Here is a 216-nt window from a genome sequence, read left to right on the forward strand (position 1 = left end):
AGGGCTTGTTTTGCTGCTTTTCGTACTTAAAGTTTTAAAGAAGCAGTCACCACACTGCACACTCTTCCTCCTAATCCCCCTTAATGGTTTTAATTATTACATTTTTTATATTTTACACAAAATGAGTCGTAATGTAAACCTTCCCAGATTAAATGAAGATCAAATCACAGACTTAGACTCGCCGCTCTCATCATCTGAACTTCATGATGCTCTGCT

Source organism: Oryzias melastigma, linkage group LG21, assembly GCF_002922805.2.
Source record: "Oryzias melastigma strain HK-1 linkage group LG21, ASM292280v2, whole genome shotgun sequence".
Taxonomy (NCBI): domain Eukaryota; kingdom Metazoa; phylum Chordata; class Actinopteri; order Beloniformes; family Adrianichthyidae; genus Oryzias; species Oryzias melastigma.